Here is a 17,482-nt window from a genome sequence, read left to right as displayed (position 1 = left end):
CTCATTACAATGTTCACTCCAGCACTGGGCTATCATTGGGGCTTTCCAGAGGTCAAAAGGAGCTCCCCCCCCCTTTTTTTAACAGTACTTCCTGATTCTAGCAGCCTCAAAGACTGTAAACAAACAATCATTATAAATGGTCATCACTTGATTTCTCCAACACTTGTCAGGGGATAGAGCTCAGTGGGAAAACCAGTGAATTTTTTTTTTTAGATTTTTATTTATTTATTTGAGAGAGAGCGCATGCACAAGAGAACACATAAGCAGGGGAAGAGGCAGAGGGAGAGGGAGAAGCAGACTCCCCACTGAGTTGGGAACAGACTCCAGCTGATCCCAGGACCCTGAGATCATGAGCTGAGCTGAAGGCAGATGCTTAACTGACTGAGCCACCTAAGCGCCCCTACCAGTGAATTTCTTGGCAACCCAGGCTACCAGGTTGTAGTCAGCATAACCCCATCAAGTCTCAATGACCCATATCAATGGCTGAATATGGCAAATCAGCAGATTATCCAAAAATCACTTCTCATTGACTCATTTTATGTATCCAAATACACTCAAATGGAATTTCTAACTGTCTAATGATTCTTGGCTCCAAAACATATTCAAATTAACATTCTGTCCCACAGTACACAGTAATGGTCACAGATGATGGTCCAAAAAGCAGTGAGCTGAGCTGCTGGAGAAGCCAACCACGGTCCTCATCTTACGAGGAAGAGCCCACTTTATGGTTAATTCACCTGTGGGAGAACAAAAATCAATTATCATCCTAACACACTTGTCTGAGTCATGGATTATTCAAGTTATTCCACAGGAAAACGTGCATAAAGTTTAGGTGATGTTTTAAAATCACAAGTTAAGACGAGAAGAGTGGCTTCAATTTCTTGGACCACCCAGGTATGCATTTAATTCAAATGCAGCTGTGGCTTCCCTCTCCTGGGATGGAAACACTGCTTGCAAAGCTAAGGGCTGTCTTCTGTGGATGTGCTTCTTCTCCTGGGCCTCACAGAAGGGAGAAGGAGTCTGATGACCTCAGAATAGGGACTCCGGGCCAAGGGCCTACTCTAAGCTAGGCACTGTGCTAAATGCTTTCCGCACACTACCCCTCTGAGTCCTCACACCATCCCCAGAAGTTAGCTGCATCATTGCCCCTGTTTTATAGATCAAGAAAGGACAACTCAGAAAAATTAAAGAGCTTGCTCAAGTCACACACCTGGTAAGGGATTGAAGATTGCTCAGAGCCCATATCTTCTGACTCCACCAGTGGAAGAGCACAGACCTCAGAGCTGCACAGACATGGTTTTCAGTCCAGATTTTCACATTTAACTCTGTGACTTTGGGCACATGACTTTGCTTCTTGGAGTCCTCTAAATTTCCCATCTGCAAAATAAAAATAAAATAAAATAAAATAAAATAAAATAAATAAATAAAAATAAAAGGTGGGCCTGGTAAAACCTACTTCAGAGTTGCTATAAAGTGACTGACCCAGAATCAGGTTCACCGTAGACCTCAATAAATGGGTGTGATGGTATACAGCATGTGGCCGGATGTGACCGACTTAACACAGCAAAACTGCATCTGCTGCTATGTTACTTTCTGGCACAAGCACAAGTATAAAAGGTACACCCCACTCCGAGAGGCCAGAGTATCTGTCTACCTGACAATGGCTCTAGACAGGGTAACTCCATCTAAATGGCACCTATCAACCTGTATTCTTGCTGCAGTTTTTTCTGTCACATCTGCTTAGTAAGTGCCCTAAGTGGTGTCATTCTGGGTTGCATACCATATTTGCAGGTATGGAAGATGTTGATTTTTTTTAACTTCTGGAAAACTCAGCTCATGCAGCAGCCAAATCTGCCATACAACTACATCAGGACCTAGTTAATGCATCCTGAGCAAATGTGGGATTAATCACAGGAAGGAAGGAAAGACCCAGCAGTTTAGCAGGTGAATAGTGGAGGGAGAAGGGAGAGAATGATATCAGAACAACTTTGCATGTATGCCCTGGCTCTTTTCCAGCCTGCAAAGATAGCCTTTTCTTTCTTTCTTTCTTTTTTAAATATGTATCTGTATTTTTTCCTCCTGGCCCATAAACCAGATCCTGGAAGGTTCAGGTTATGGTTTCCTGCTGGGAGGCTCTGAACAAATCTTGTCCTCTTCCTTGTCCCTTATTTTATCTCAAGTTAGTTAAGACCAGATTGGACTTCCCTCTCCTTCCAGCAGTTAGATAATGGAGTCCCTGACACTGTTCGTATTGCTCTTTCCCAGACTGAGTTTGGAACAAACTTTCCAGTCCTATAGAATCATGACCTAAATTTGGGTGGATAAGAAAAAGGGAGATTGGCCCAGTGAGCTATTGGACTTTTCTCTAACCAGAGTCAAAGGCTCCTTTCCCTGGCCCTGGGATCAGAGTTTATTTTTGTCTATTGGCATGTCAGGCAGGACTCAAATGATGTAAGAGGAACTCCAGTATAACCAGGCCACTCCAGCCTGTGTAACACTAAATAACAATCACACAAACTTCCTCTTCTTAGCCCCTCTTGTTACAGAGAATCCCTTACCATCCTCTCCCTTTATAAAGACCCTCCCAAGGGTTTCCAGGAGACCCTGTAGGGCCACGTCATATGTACTCACATTGAGTCTCCTCCTCCTCCTTCTGCATCTCTGGCATCCTTTAGCCCATGGCCAATTACCTTGAGGTGGCTTTTAGGAGCCTTGCTATTGCCCATGTTGGCAACATCCCTCATGAGGATGTTGATAGCTGTACCAGGGCTGTTATTTTCCAGCATACCCAGCAACTTTTGGATGTCATGAGCAGCAGGACCCAAGCCCACTCCTTGCATTTTGAGTCTCATCAAGCCTTTTGGAGAAACAGCCCCTCTGCTTCTGGTCCAAAGTCTTCCATTGCTCTATAAGGGCACAAAGGCCAGTGTTGGGATAGGCAGATGACACACCATCCCCTCTGTTGTTCAGTTTCTTCCTCCCCTGTCTTCCACCCACAAAATAGTAATACAAACTCCTCAGTTCTTTAGCCATAAACAAAAGTGTCCATGCAGGTCATCTCATGCAAATGAAGCTTTGGGGGAGAGATGGGGACCTGGCTCCCACTAAGCCTCAATGCCCGTTACACAGAAAGCCCTAGGCTGGGCATCCTCTGATGGCAGATGGGTGTGGGCAGCACAGTCTTTCCCTTTGGGCTTCCAAACATTGTTCATGCCTTGAGAAGGGAATTTCTCACCGATGTGTCTGGGCTATGTTCTTATATATTTAGTTGGATAGGTAAATAGACATTCCATTTATGGAACAGGGTTGACCCATTCTCACATCAGTCCCAGCTTTGTCCTCCTATTTCAACGAATTCCAAAATCTCTCTGTCTCAGCTTCCTCTCCACATCACGACACTGTTGGTTATTAACGTTCTTGGAGAAAGAGCCCTTGCAGTTTATTAGCTCTCAGCTGTTGGTAGCCTTCCCAGAGGTATTTACATTTCAAGAGGAGACTCTGGAAGTCTACCTCACCTCCAAGTTACAAAAGAATGAATCTCTAATGGTGGAAGGTCAAGCATCAGTGACAGACTGGTGGGAACATGATTTGTAGAAGGTCACCTTGCCCTCTTTAAAATCATTACACTTATTTCATTCTTCTGCCCGCCAGGAAGTTCTGGCCTAGCCTAGAGGCTGCAGAGAAAACATGGAACTTGATCCTTGTGGGGGATAAAGCACTGAACTTGAATAGGGAGACTCAAATTCTAGCTCCACTTCTGTCACGAGTTGAAGACCCTGGGGTGGGGAGGTGTCAAGACAGAGGCCTCTGAGCAAAAGGAGGGGGTGACTAAGGCTTGTCCCTTCCCTCACAGCCCTTTGTATTTCTGGTTTTTATCTCTTTCTCTGTAATGTGAGGAGTTTGGACAAGCTGAATTCATGGGTCACTTTCAACTCTTTCATCCTATTATTGTGAATCCTGCAGCTGGCATTCAGAGTAGAGTTGCTGTCCCCAGGAAAAAGTATTAGGAAAGTTTGCACTCTAAGGGCTCAGGCACTTAGGCCTTAAAAACACCCAAACCTACCTATCTTCATAGTTATTTTTCTTCAGGAAAAAAAAAAAGAAAAAGACAAGCTTTAAATGCCACCTTGAGGAGCTCAAACGCTCATGGTCTCCTGGTAGGAATCATCTGTTTTAAAGTACTGTATCCAAGCTAGACTTGCAAAAAATGTCTGTATAACTGGAAGTTTATAGGGAAACATGTCAGCTAGGGTTATCCAGGCACATTCAGTGGGCAGGCTGGTGAAATGCATCTATGGACTGGTACACCTGGGTATCTCTTTGCAAGGTAGCCATAAGCTGCTGCCTGTTCCTCCACCACCTTCCCCATCACATTTCTTACCCTCTTCCCCTGCTGTCTTTGTTTCCTGTAGTTCTGTACAGATGCTTTTAAGTGGCATATAGAGCCTGAAGCATGAATAAAAACATCTGACGGTCTAAAATGGCACGAATATATAACGTATAATAACTCCCCACAGTAGAGTCAAGAATCAAGAGGTCTTTTTATTCCTAGGCAAATATGGCATGAGCTCATGTGCACTCAAAGCTCTTTGGGGGTGGGAAGAACTCTCAGGCTGGCCGTTTCCCCTGTGGGTGCTCAGAGGGGTGTCTTAATCTTTCTTGGCCCACAGGAAGTGAAACACAGGAAAGTCTTCCCAAGAGAAACTACAGTAGCTGCTTCTTTGGGGGTTAGTTTTTTAAAAAGCAGAGAAGAGAGTTATCTGAGGAAAAGAGTTTCAATTCCATCCTGCCTAGAGCCAGGGGAGAGGACATGTGTCTTCAAGAGTCCCCTACTAAGTTATACAACCTATGATTATAATAAAAGGACTAAAAAAATATTAACCAAGTTCCTATGGCTCTTCTGAAGACAGGTGGTTGAGCATGGTTGGTTCCCAGCCTGCCTCCAATCTGGAGAGTCAGGGAGAATCAATGCACAGAGGCCCACAGAGGTAGAGAGAGGATTAGGCCAGGCCCAACCTTGAATAAGAGAAGCTGCTGGGGAAGCACAAACTCGTGATGGGAACATGAGCCCCACTTGGTTTTCTCAAACACAATTATACAGAGGACAGAAATTTGAGGGGAAAATTACTTTAATAACATATGAATTTTTTAAAAGCTTCCAAACCCTCCTCTGTGGAGAAGATTCAGACCACTTCTCAGCCAGAATCTGTTGTGTCTTGGTTCACATTCTGTTGACCTGTGGGGCAGCCCCAAATACCCCTCTCATGCCCACCAGGTTTCCTGAAGCAGCTCTTTGTGGATTCACCTGGACTTCTGGTACATACACCCTCCTACAATAATTTTTTTCTCTTCCTTCCCAAGGCTGTCAAGGCCTCTTCTTTACTGGTCTTCCCCCTCCATCCAGGAGAACTGGCAGTGTCCCAAATTGCCAGGCCACTAGACAGAGTGTCCAGAGGCCCAGGCCATGCTTCCCTCTTTTCAGCTGGGCATATGCCTGATGTTCAGAGCAATTTAAGTCTGCCATTGTAGTGCTTCCAATCAGAAAAAGTCACACAGGTGTGTTTACTGAAATCCAGAGCATCAGTCTAGGGTGAGAGATAGTCTCCCCAATCTCATCCCTGTGAATGACTAATGGGATGGATTTGATCATTAAAATAAAGAAAACATATAATGGGGATGATGGCAACCCCTAGCCATGTCTCTTTAAGCTCCAGAGATAAAAGCAAGGGCTTGGATCGGGATTGAGAGGAGATTGCCAACATGTCCTGCCCATTTCACACTTTGATACAGTGAACCTACACAGGAAGCTCAGCTCATACCTTCTGTCTGGGCGGTTGCTTCTATCTAACCAACTGTCCTGTGGAGAGGACAGGTACATTCACTTTTCCTCAACCGGTTGTGAACTAAGTGAAAATGCCTTGCTCTGTTTAAGACAGAAGTATGTGCAGTTAGTAAAAAGTAGGTCCTTGACTTCCCATTTCTTTTGTTTTTATTACCTCTAGTAATTTTTATAGAGGGAGCCAGTGAATGATAAACTGTTTGGATCTGTAATAGCCAAAATGACTCTTTTTCATATACACACTTAAATGACAGTTTTACTGGGTATACAATTCCAGTTCAATATCTTCCCCCACCCCCCACAGTTCAGTGCCTACAGCTTCACTGCATTGTTGCATTTAGCATTGTTCATGAGAAATCTGTTGTCACTCTCTTTTTTTTTTTTTCCTCTTGGAAGTTTGGTTTTTCCTTTTTGGTTTTTTTTTTTTCCTTTTCTTTCCTTTTCTCTCTCTCTCTTAGTAGTTTTCCTTTAACTTTATTATTGTGATATATCCAGTTACAGGTCTTTTCTCATTCATCATCTTTGAATCTTGGGACTTTTGTCTTATATTTTATAACTTCTGGTAAATTTTATGGTATTGTTTCTTTTTTGTTTATTCCATTCATTCTATCCTTCTAAAATTCTTTGTAGACAGATACCAAAATATCTGAATTCATGTTCTCCAAATCTCAACTTTTCCTTCCATATTTTCATCTCATGATCCTTTTAGGTGACATAAGAGAATTCCTCCATCTCATCTTCCAGTTCACTAATTTGCTCTTAGGCTATGTCCATGGTCCTGTCCATTTGTTGGTTTTTAAATTTTGTTGTGAATATTTTTAGGTTCCAAGGTCTTTGGCTGATTTTTTTTTAATAGACCCAATAGCAGTACTTATTTCAAAAGCTCCAGAAAAGTCCTCTTCTGCTTGCACTACTAACACTTCCTAGGGTATGAACTTTTTTTTTTTTTACTGCAATCAGTATCTATTTTTCACATTGTTGGTTTTCCACACATTTTTGGTGAATCCTACACACATGCTTGTTTTTGTATCAGAAAACCCATGTTAACCTGGTCAACAGAGAGAAAGAATAGGATGTATTATGGGGCAGGTTTTACTTCAGCCTGTTCAACCAAACTGAAAGAAGGTGCTGCTGTTGGTAGAGTGAGCCAGTATGGAGTAAAGTAGGGAGTATAAGGAAAAAGATCTCACCTGGAACTTACTCTGACCCTCTGACCCAAGCATCCAAGCAATCTCTATTGCTCACTGCCTACCCTGAGTAGGTCAAATGTTGAGGTGTGAGGGAATCATCTGCCTACCTGGATCCCCCTGGCAACCCCAACTACTTGCCTTGTCATGTACTACAGCCTTCCTTTTGCTCCATACTTGCTATTTTGAGACCTGGAACCCATTTTTTAGGAACCCTTCTATGGCAGCAGTTGGAGCCCTGGCTTCCTTCATCAGATCCTAACTACTTTCCATCCTTCAGGGAGTCCTCAGTTTCTGATCTACCAAAGACTTCCTTTTTTGTTTTCTAGCACTGGGCATGTTTTTAAAATATATGTCATTTCTATGAGAATTGTTATCACATATGGGAATTTTGGATGAAAGGGTGAGATTGCCAATTTTGCTTAATCCCTCATCTTAAACAAAAAAAAACATATGTTCTCAATAAAAGGTGGCTGACTGAATGCACTCTCATGTTTCATAGTAAGTTTTATTTTAAAATTTTCTACATTTGAAAAATTGTCGATTTATTGACTTAGTGACTGATTTCAACATGCCCCTCCCCCCATTTTAAGTGGATGCAGAATTTGGCATCAGTTAGTAGGATCTTAGTCAGGACCCAGTGGCATGGCTCTTCTTGCCTTCCCTTATTGTTCCAGATTTTCCAAGGATTGGTAAGTTGAAAAAAAAGGCCCTAAATTTTCATTAATAACAGATTCTCACATGAGCTAATACTCATTGGTGACTCCTGATGTTGAGTATAATTTTGTAATCTTCATGAAGTATTAGGAAAATTTGGATTCTAGAGAAGAGGATGGGCCTTTGACAGCACAAGGAGGAGATGAATCCAGTCTTTTTCCTCCTCTACCTCTGAGGTACACACAGAAGCTCAGCGATACTGCCTCATTTTATGTCCTCTTAGTGAAAACCAGGGTACAAGTTTCTGTCCTGCAATTCCTGCTCACAACACAGAAAGCACGCATGGCCAGCAAATGCACCATGTCTTCTTACAGAATGTGGAAGGGACCTAGCCAAGGTTCTGTAGAATAAATCCCTGCACAGGGTGGGAAGGTGGACGATGTGGCATCACAGTTAAACTCATGAAGTGTTATATCATAAACACTCTCTGATTCCATTGGCGAGTTCAGTCCACCCCTTCCCTACAACTCACCAAAGCCCTGTCATGTCCTCAAGGTCTCACTAAGTTTCATTTCCGTGAAAATGTTCTTGTGTTCTCCCAGCCCATGGGGAATCTTTTTCTTCCTTAAACTTCCACAGCAATAGACAGTGTCACTGACTTTGACACCTCATCTTACAGAGTTTTGTCCTACTTTAGCCAAAAGTTAATCCAACAACTGTGATTATGCAGAACCCAGCCTAAGGGAAGGAAAACACTCTCAGAAAAGGAGAATAGTTACCACGTTGTCCATGCAACACTCCAATCACCAAACCAAAGTTTATTACCCTTAAGATGAATGTGAAGTTAAGCTTGCTCATGAAACAAAAGTAGTTCTCTCATTTCTCCAGTCAATCCTCAATTCTAATGGTTACAGCCAATTAGGGTATAGTAGCAGCTAGAAGAGCTAGAACTTGACAAGAAATGACTATCATGGGTTTGGAAGAAAGAAGAACCAACAACTAGAAAATTTGGGGGATATTCAAGGAAAGGTCAAGTTAGAACCAAACCATTAGAAAGAGATGAAATTGTGTTCTGTGAATTCTGTTTTATAAGACAGAAGAGTTTATCTTTTTAAAGATCTCCCATCAAAAGTATTCAAATGTTTCTGAACTCAAAAGCTATAAGAATATCTGCTGCAGGAAAATCCAGGTATGTGATACACCCCATGTCCAAACCAAGTTGAATAAAGAAAAGTCAAGCCACTTTCCCCTTCTGTGTTACAGATGCTTAGCCATTTCCTGGCCATGCCTCTTGATTTCTCAGTTGTAAGCTCCAAGAGGGCAGAGTCACGACCTTCTGTTTCATTTCCCTCTCAATGCCTGGCCCAGTGCTAAACACACAGAAGATGCTTATGCATGCTAGTTGAATGAATGAATGAATGAATGAATGAATCTGAAAAACTGATCCCTTCCTCTAACGTTTATTATTAGGCTCACTGACTTTTGTTATTCTGAAGAAAGATTAGGAAGTGGATATTTTAAAATAATTTTTGAACACCTAGGAAGCCTTGTAAACAAGCCACTGCAGCTCCACAGAGCTCATCACCACCCCACCTTTAGCCTCCTCTTCACTTCCAGCACCACCATAAGTAAAATTTATTCTCTTCCAATCAAACGTACTCTAGGCTGACCCTACAAATATAAATTCCTGAGGGAAAAAAAGACAATACAGGATGCTGATTCTCTTAAAAATGCTGCCTGATTTCTCAAAGGCTGGAGCCTTGTGGGCCTAGCTTCTAAGGAGCCCTCTTCTCTCCACCACCTGCCAAATGGGCAGACTCAAAGCCTAGTCCCTATTTAGCTCATGCTAGGATACTCTCATCCCAGACCTTGCAAACAGCTGCAGACACTCTGTTAGGCAGAAAGTAGGAAAAGTAGGAGATTGCCATCAATGCTCCAGGGGAGTCATCCCTCAGCTGACTATTCTGATTGACCCAGACATGGAAGCCTCTGCCTGAGAAGGGTTTTTTCAGAGACTCATTCAATCTGCCTCATTTCATGACCTCTCTTCACAGTATTGAGCAAAACTCCCGCCTTAAGAGAGAGATGGGAGAGGAAGACAGAGAACATATGGGATAATAAGGGGCCTTGCACACCTGTGCACTTTCCATATAAATGCAGACCAACTCACAGACACTTCCCTGGTTCACTGTTTATAAACCTGCCAATAGCAAAACCTACTTCAAGCAGAGAATTAGACTCCAAAGAAATGGTCTACCCTCAGGTAGACCAGCTGACTTAGTCCTCCATTGCTCCACAGGCCCACATTTCTGTAACTCCACATAGATAAGAGCTTATCCTTTTTAGAAGCCTCTGGAAAAGCAGCTTCACCCTCTATCATTTCCTAACACCCCAGCTCCTAGCAGGAAGTGTTGATGTCTACCTAACCTAAACGGTTCTCACTTACAACTGAAGCCCCCTTTAAGGTGCTTGCCTCCTAGTAGGGCCAGAAAATGTTTGGGCCTCTGCTCTAGAAACTCACAGTGTTGGGATAGAGAATAAAGGAATTCTTATTAAAATCAGTCTTAAGACCCATTACCCAAAAGAGGTCTTCCCTCTATAAAAATGCTTAGATTCTTAGTAGACAAAACACATGACTCCTAAAGCTTTGTTGAACACCCAGCCCTTTCCCCATTTCTTAGCAAATTGCCAGAAAGTCAACTTTAAAAGCTCTGACATGGAAAAAGGTGTCTAGAAAGAATCTAAGGTACAAAATTAATCAGTCTTTGGCCCCTCATCCTCCACATACATCATACACTTACAGGATGTGGAAGAGAGTGAGCATAACAAACAAGAGTGTTCTGGGGCACTGGGCTCTCCTGGGAGGGGAGCCCATTAGCTGCCTGCACCTTTCCCTCCCCAGGAATCAGCAGTCTGACACCACACTGGGTAGGGTGGTGAGAGTGGCAAGCTTGTCCTACCAGTGTGGCCTGAAGAAATAATAATGCCCTGGCTTTTGCAGGACAACGGATGGAGTAGAGGGACAGGGGTGTTTACAGATTGCTTGCAATCCATCTCCACTTCTATTAGAGATCAAAAGTAATGAATACCCCAGTAATTTCTAACAGCTCAGGAGATGGTAGGGTTCTATAGACCTAAGGACTCTACCAGGCTGAGGGCTGGCAAGCAAGATCAACCCAGGTCGTCAGGCAGAAGAAGCTCCCAGGGATCCCTCTAACTAAAAACAGGCAGGTTCATTCATGAACTGATGGGAAGTGACATTCAGAGACACTCTGACCTACCTGAAAACTGATTTTAAAACAAAAGCTAAAACCAGTTCAGTGGTAAAGGTCAGTCCTTGCTTGACAGTCCCCAGGGCAAATGTCCACAATTCTCCCAGCTAACCAGAATACGAAATCATGCATTTCCTCTAGGACTTTGCTCTGCACCTCCCCTCTCAAATGTTCCCTGCCCTCAGCCCCCAATGTCACCTTTCGTGACCACCGCCACTGCGGTACCTCAGAGCCAGCCCAGGACCCTCCATGACCACTAAGTTTGATTTGTGATTTGCACAAAGTAAGATGAAGACCCGGTTTCCTCATCATTAGATTTTCCTCCTCTCAGAGACCAAGCAGTCAGCAATACCTGAGAAGAGTCACCTCTATGCTAATTCTACAGGCACCATTCCGCCAGGGACCCTACCCTCAGGGAGCTTACAATCTGATTGGCTGACAGCTCCTGCTCCCAAGAGGAACAGAAAAATAAACAAGAATGAGAGTGTCACAAGCAAATTAATAATGAGAGTAAGAATTTGAATACCACCTGGATAGTTCCATGTTTAAGTTTGTTCATTCAGCAAATGTTTACTAACAGCCTGGTATGCCTGAGGTACTATGTGGGTACTAGAGATATAAAGATAAGTAAGACATGATCCCTACCCTGGAGGGGATGCCTTGCACAGGGAAGAGCACTTGAGAAGGTAATCTTAAGACAATGAAGGCCTTGACAGGAGTGTGAAATGACTGCTATAGAAACATCTAGGTCTTGGGGTGCTTAGGTGAAAGTTTCAGCAAAGAACCCTAACTGATTATGAGGAGTTATTCAAGCAAAGAAAGGAAGGCTCTAAGGTGGGCACAGAGCTGCAGGCAGTATAAACTGGGTGGAAAGGAGAAAAGGAAGTGTTGTGTCTTCTGGTGAGGACAGCAGCTCAGGGGCACTGGATTAGAGGGCATCAGGTGAAAAGCTGACAGGCAAGAGGCAGAGAAGGGTTCCATGTGTTGCATGCCTACAATGAGAAAGGGACTTTGATAGACAAGTACAAAAACAAAAACACTATAAACATTACTTCATTTTATCCTCACAGCACCCCCTAATGTAGGCATATACATAAGAATGCGGAGGCTCATAGAGGTTAAGTAACTTACTCAAAGTCACACAGCAAAAATGCTGCCACGATTTGAACAGGAGTCTATCTGAGTTATCCCAAGTCTATCCAAGTCCAAACACTAGTCATGTTTATATTACCACAGGATGTGAAGGGCCTTGGACACCCTGCTAAGGAGTTTGGACTTTATCCTGAGGGCATCGGGGAAGCCCTGAAGAATTTTAGGCAGGAAGATGGCATAAACAGATTTGCATTTTTAGAAGTTCATTTTGACAACTGTGTGGAGAATGGATGGGAGGGGTCCACACACCAAGTCAGAAAGTGCAAGCAGGGAGGCTGCTAATAAATCCCAGCTAGAAACAGTGGGGGTCTGGAGTATGGTTGTGGCAGCAGAGATGAAGATGAACTCCATAGGGAGTAAGAAGGTAGAATCAGTTGACCTTGGAGATGGACTGGGTATGGGTAGAAAGGAAAATGAACTGCCAAAAGTTAAGTGGGAAGAACAGAGAAAGCACCCAGTGGGGTTGGTAGGAGCTGGATTTCACATAATAGTTAATTTGGCCAGTTGGGTGGTTGGAGACAGTATTTATCAAGATAGGGAACAAAGGAGAAAACAGGGTGGGGGATGAAGGAAGAAATCTAGTTTTGGGGTAGCAAGAGGATGTCCCTACAGGAGTTGGCTATCCCATCTGGTCCTCAGGAAGGACACCTGGCTGGGCTTCCATCCAATAGGCAGTCATCAGCATCACAATCACATTTGAACTCTTGAAGAGAATCTGCTCACCCAAGGAGAAGGTGATGATTGGGAATCGCAGAGAATAGACATGGAGCTCTGGAAAACCATAATCTTTAAGTGGGATGAACAGAGGGAGAGGATCTCAGGAAGGAGAATGAAAAAGACCAGCTAGAGAGACAGAAGGAAACCCAGGAGACAGTACTAGCATGGAAGCCAAGGCAGGAGAACATCTCTGGGGTGAAACAGTCAATGGCATCCCACTGAGGAACCTTCAAGTCTGGGAAGCCTGTGAAGTAATATCCATTGGGCTTTATGATCCAGAGGTCAGCAGTGATTTCAGCTGAAGGGGTTGCATGGAATGTTCATGGAAGCTAGGTCTATGAAATCAGATTGTGAGGGTTGAAAGGTGAATGAGAGGGGATGCCTAAACGCATGACATTAAACGCAGACAGTACCTTCAAGAACACTGTAAGGAGAAGCAGTGACAGGGCCATTGTTTCACGGGGGACCCAGGGTTGAGAGAGGGTTTTGTCATTTTTATTGAAAGAGCCAGGAGCATATTTAAATGCTAATGGGAGAGCACTGGTGGTGAGGAAAAGGCTGAGGAAAAGGAGAGGAGGAGCATCCACGGAATAAGCTCACTGAGAAAAGGGGAAGGGATGGGACTCAATGCTGTGGGCAAGTATTAGCTTTACTCAAAAGTAAGAGCCGGCTGCCATTGTTATGGGAAGAGAAGCTACCAGGAAGAGTGGGTCAGAGGGGCCAGAGAATGAGCAAGATCCTCCCACATAATAAACTTCGCTTTGACCTTGAAGTACAAGGTGAGGCTGCTGGAAGTTGGGGCAGGAACAGGCGAGTTAGTAGGAAAGAAAGTTGACAGGTGGGGGTTTGTGACAGATTTTGTGGGGGCCGCACATAAAACTGGCTGGGGTTCAAGGAAGAGCTTTGGGCAGGCAGCAGCACCAAGGACCAAGTGCAGATTGGAAATCCGGTGCTGGCCTAAATGCAAGAGGTAGTGTGACCCTAGGCAGCTGTTCGCCACCCCAGCCAGGAGCAGAGCTGGCATCCAGCTAGACTGAGTAGGCTTCTCCCCAAAGGCTGACAGGGGCAGACAATGAGGTGAAGGAGTAGAAGTGGCGAGGGAGTGGTTGGCACATTGTGTCACCGAGAAGCAAGTGATGGCATGAGGGGACTTCTTGTGGGTCTTCGGAGGAAATGGAAAGGCTAAGTCGTTGATACAGTGAGGCCTCGAGGTCACAAGGCTGACAACTGCAAGGACCGGAAGTTGGGATGGAAGAGACCCCAGCATCTCAGCGTTAAGAGGTAGAGCAGTTCTGGAGAGTGGGGATGAAGAGGGTGATTTTGATTGTGGAGTGACAGACATTTGCAATCACAGCAGCCTTGTCTCCACCAGAACATAAGTACAAAATAGTCACATTCAGCAAGGGGTCACCACTGGAGCTTCTCTAGGAACCTCGCGCCTTTCCCTGCCTAGAACATCCCTTTCCCACCTCCCGTCACAGACTCAGACCAAAAGAGCCCGGCTGGCCACGAGCTGACACACATTGGGACTCCTGAGTTGCATCTTTAAGATAGATGAGGGGGAGAAACAAAGGAGAGCTTTTCTGGCCTCCAATCAGAGGCCACCCTCCCAGCACACCATCCTCTCCCTCCCACCCCAGGGGCTTCCTGGTCTCTGACCTAGTTGCCTCTTGGCTCTTAGCTTTTGTCCCCAGACTGACCCACAGACTTGGTCTCTGACTGAGCTTTCCTTTACCCCATGCAGATTTTGGCATGGTTGGTGGCATTAACCTTGTATTGGGTCCAGATGTTCTCTTGCTGTTTCCAAGTGGGCTGACTTCTGGAAACAGTCCACGCCTGCCGGATTTGTAGCCTAATCCTGTTGGAACTGGTGCTTGAGTCCCAGCACAGCAGCCTAACTCCCCGGGAGGTGAAGACGAGACCAGCATCTGGGCTGTGGGCTTCCCTTCATGTTCCCCTCTCCGTAAGCACGGGCAAGCCATTCATTTCCCAACAGGCCTGTGCACCCATGTCCACAGGTGGGGAATGGCCTGCTCCTACCCCCTGGGCTCCTTGAGCTAACCTAATACTTCCAGCTCTCAACACTTGAGCACCCTGTGTCAGACCCTGTGCTAGGAAGGTATGTAGTCACTTGGACTTCCCAAAGAACTCTGTAGCGAGCATTATCCTAACGTTACAGTTGAGGAAAGGGAGGCTCAGAGAAGTTAAGTAGCTTGTCCCGTTGTCGCACAGCTTGCAAGTAGCAAAGCCAGGATTCAAAGCTAGGCCTTTGTTCTACCAAAGCCGGGAACCTCAACCTTCTCCTTGCCAGCCCCCCCTTGAAGGACTGATGGCAAATTCATGTTTTCATTTGCATCCATTCATTCATTTATCAAACATTTGAACACTTGCTAAGCTCCAAATGTACTTCAAGACTTAGGAATGTTAAGTTTAGCATAAAAAGAAAAAGGGTCAGATGAACTGAGGTGTCGATAGCCAGGGGCACGGTAGAACCCATTTCTTATGCCAACCTGCAGATCACCTCCTGTAGCCAGAAAGGGCTCTGCAAACCTTTCCAGTCACCACTTCTTGTTCTCATTTACAGAAACGAAAAAGAGGTCAGAATGAGGCACTACCTTCCAAGCCTACCATTCTCTGCAACCTGATGGGGAGATCGGACTTGAAAATCAGTGCTATGGGCATTGCTGTCTCTCCCACACACACTGCAGAGGCCTTTGGAAACTTTTCAAAGCACACCCCCACCCCCACTGCCAGTGCTTCATATTTTTTATTGCCAGGACAAAAGTTCAGACAGGCAAGTCTTAAGAGACCTGCTACTCCCCCATTCAAGCCCTCCCCCCACTACACACACACACACACACACACACACACACACACACACACACACATACACAGGCCCTACCACCAACAGTCTCTTTCCACATAGGAGAAAAGGCTGTTATCCCAGCAATTGCTTATTGGACCAGAGACAGGCATCTGATCTATGGACAACCCATTTATTGGCCAGTGACCCAGGAGGTGCTAGCACGAAAGTGGCTACTAACATGGGCCATGGTGACAATGGTCTAATTGAATGAAGTTTGAATGTGAGAGAAAAGGCAGCTGGTAGAGTGACTAGAAGCTAAAAGACACAGAGAGAAGCCACAAGGAAGCAGAAACCATATGCTGGCGTGTGGAGCAGCAGGACCCGCAGAGGCAGAGACAAAGGAGCAGCGAACCAAGCATTGGATTGGGGAGTTCTACCTTGTAGTGGAGAGGATGAGATAACTTGGAGCTGCTTGAGGTCCAGAATCCTGTTCCGAGCTCCTAGAAGCCAATCTGCCCTCAGTGATTTTGGAACCCTAAGGCTTCGGTGGCCTCCCAATTTCCAGAAATATCCTTACAATAAATCCCCATTACTGAACGTAACCTGAGAGGATCTCTGCGCCCCTGAGGGAGGCTGACTAATACTCGGGCTCTTTAAACCCGTACAGATTCACGGGAATAGATGGGGGAGGGCTGGGAGCATGGGTGAGTCACCACACAAAGGCTCTTGGCATTTTTGTCACTCCATCCTGCCCTTCTCATTCCTGCCAAAAAGCACAGCGACGGCACAGCCCAGATCTGGCTCTCTCCAGTCTCTAACAGCACAATCACTGAAACGCTCCCTAAGTACAACCATCACTGCAATTGCTTTTCCATGAAGAAACAACTGTTCCTTCTGACCCCCCCTCACACACAGTCTGCCAGAACTCAAGCACCAGTCACCAACCCCTGGACTCCACCAAGAGTTTCCCCAGTGGAAAACTACCACTTTAATGCAGTGCGTCTTCCTCTTAAATGTATCTTTTCCAGTAGCAGGTTTGAACTTAACGTCTTTAAAAAAAAAACTCCAAATGCTTTTTTTCAAGAGCAGGCCCTGTGTCCCAAGGCCTGTGGTGAGTTGGAAGCTTGGGTCCCTTGAAGTAGCCTAGTCTCCAGGTTCAATCTTAGCTGAAGGAGGGCTTCTGTTGTCCTCTCCCTCTGTCCCTGAGGCTCCCTCGGAGGGCACCCCTGGACACAGCTGTCCACCAGAGGCAGTGGTTTGTGATGGTGCCTAGTTCCTACAGTCTGAAAGAGACCATTCTAAGATGGGTGCTCACTTCACATCTGCCCCATGTCCTCCACTCAGAAAACCAGTGGATAAGTCTACACCAGCAGTGGTTTCCCGGATGGAGGTAAGGCTAGCATGTATGTCCCACCCAGTGAGAAGAGAAAACAAATGACAGAGAGCCGCTGGAAGGGGACAGCTTTGAACAGGTCTCCCCTCAGCAGCTCCCAGTGCCGACCACAGCCTTCTGTTATGTGCACCCTCTTTCCCTCCACCGTAGCTGAGTGCTGCCCTTGGCCCTCTGAGTAAGAGGCACATTGAATCTTGCGGAAAAATCACAAAAGCTAAGTATAACTGGTGCAGTCGCCATGACATCCCAGATGCCCAGGAGACTGGAGGATTGGAAACACTGACACACCTGCTTTCTAGGGTTATTGAGGCGTATGGGGCTGGTTGCCTTTCCGCAGAGACAGTGGCATCTCATTCTCTGGCTTTGGTAGGAAATGAGCCATTTCGCATGTGTTGTCTTTTTAGCTACCTGAAATTTGACACCAGAGGTTAAGATTCCATTAAAAGGCTGGTAATTTTT

The 17,482-nt window shown here is 45.1% G+C and overlaps 1 long non-coding RNA gene across 1 annotated transcript; it reads right to left on the bottom strand.

Annotated features, from left to right (window-relative positions):
- Nucleotides 1-251: 251 nt before the first annotated feature.
- Nucleotides 252-16,253, bottom strand: LOC148107744 (uncharacterized). Its single transcript, XR_015721565.1, has 3 exons — nucleotides 16,068-16,253; nucleotides 1,211-1,377; nucleotides 252-737 (listed from the first exon to the last, which is right to left on the bottom strand). It is a non-coding gene; the product is annotated as an uncharacterized LOC148107744 (long non-coding RNA).
- Between the last annotated feature and the right edge of the window lie 1,229 nt (nucleotides 16,254-17,482).

This window comes from Ursus americanus, chromosome 25 (assembly GCF_024610735.1).
Source record: "Ursus americanus isolate L20-20 chromosome 25, mUrsAme1.1.p, whole genome shotgun sequence".
NCBI classification, from domain to species: domain Eukaryota; kingdom Metazoa; phylum Chordata; class Mammalia; order Carnivora; family Ursidae; genus Ursus; species Ursus americanus.
The sequence above is the reverse complement of the archived record's forward strand: the minus strand, read 5'-3'. Positions and strand labels throughout refer to the sequence as shown.